Genomic DNA, 536 nt, shown 5'->3' with positions numbered 1-536 from the left:
AACTGGAGGAATTCCATGTGAACTGGAAAGACCTCCAGGAATTGATGCAGAGAGAAAGGAGCAGAGCCAGAAGAACATTGTACACAGAGACCAATACACTGTGGAAAAATAGAACGTAATGGACTTCTGTACTAGCAGCAATACAATGACCCAGGACAGTTCTGAGGGACTTATGGAAAAGACGCTACCCACATTCAGAGGAAGAACTGCAGGAGAGGAAACATAGAAGAAAAACAATTGCTTGAATGCATGGGTTGAGGTGGACATGATTGGGGATGTAGACTAGAAACTACCACACCAATGCAACTATCAACAATTTGGAAATAGGTCTTGATCAATGACACATGTTAAAACCAGTGGAAATACACATCTGCCATGGGGGGGGAGGGGGAAGTGGGAAGGGGAGTGAAGGGGAAAGTAAGAGCATGAATTATGTAACCATGTTAACTTTTCTAAAAAATAAATACTAAAATTGTGTTAAAAAAAAAAAAAAGAAATAGGGCGGCTATATAATGGGAGGCTAAAAGAATCAGTGG

The sequence above is a fragment of the Gracilinanus agilis genome, chromosome 4 (genome assembly GCF_016433145.1).
Source record: "Gracilinanus agilis isolate LMUSP501 chromosome 4, AgileGrace, whole genome shotgun sequence".
In the NCBI taxonomy this organism is placed as follows: domain Eukaryota; kingdom Metazoa; phylum Chordata; class Mammalia; order Didelphimorphia; family Didelphidae; genus Gracilinanus; species Gracilinanus agilis.
The sequence above is the reverse complement of the archived record's forward strand: the minus strand, read 5'-3'. Positions refer to the sequence as shown.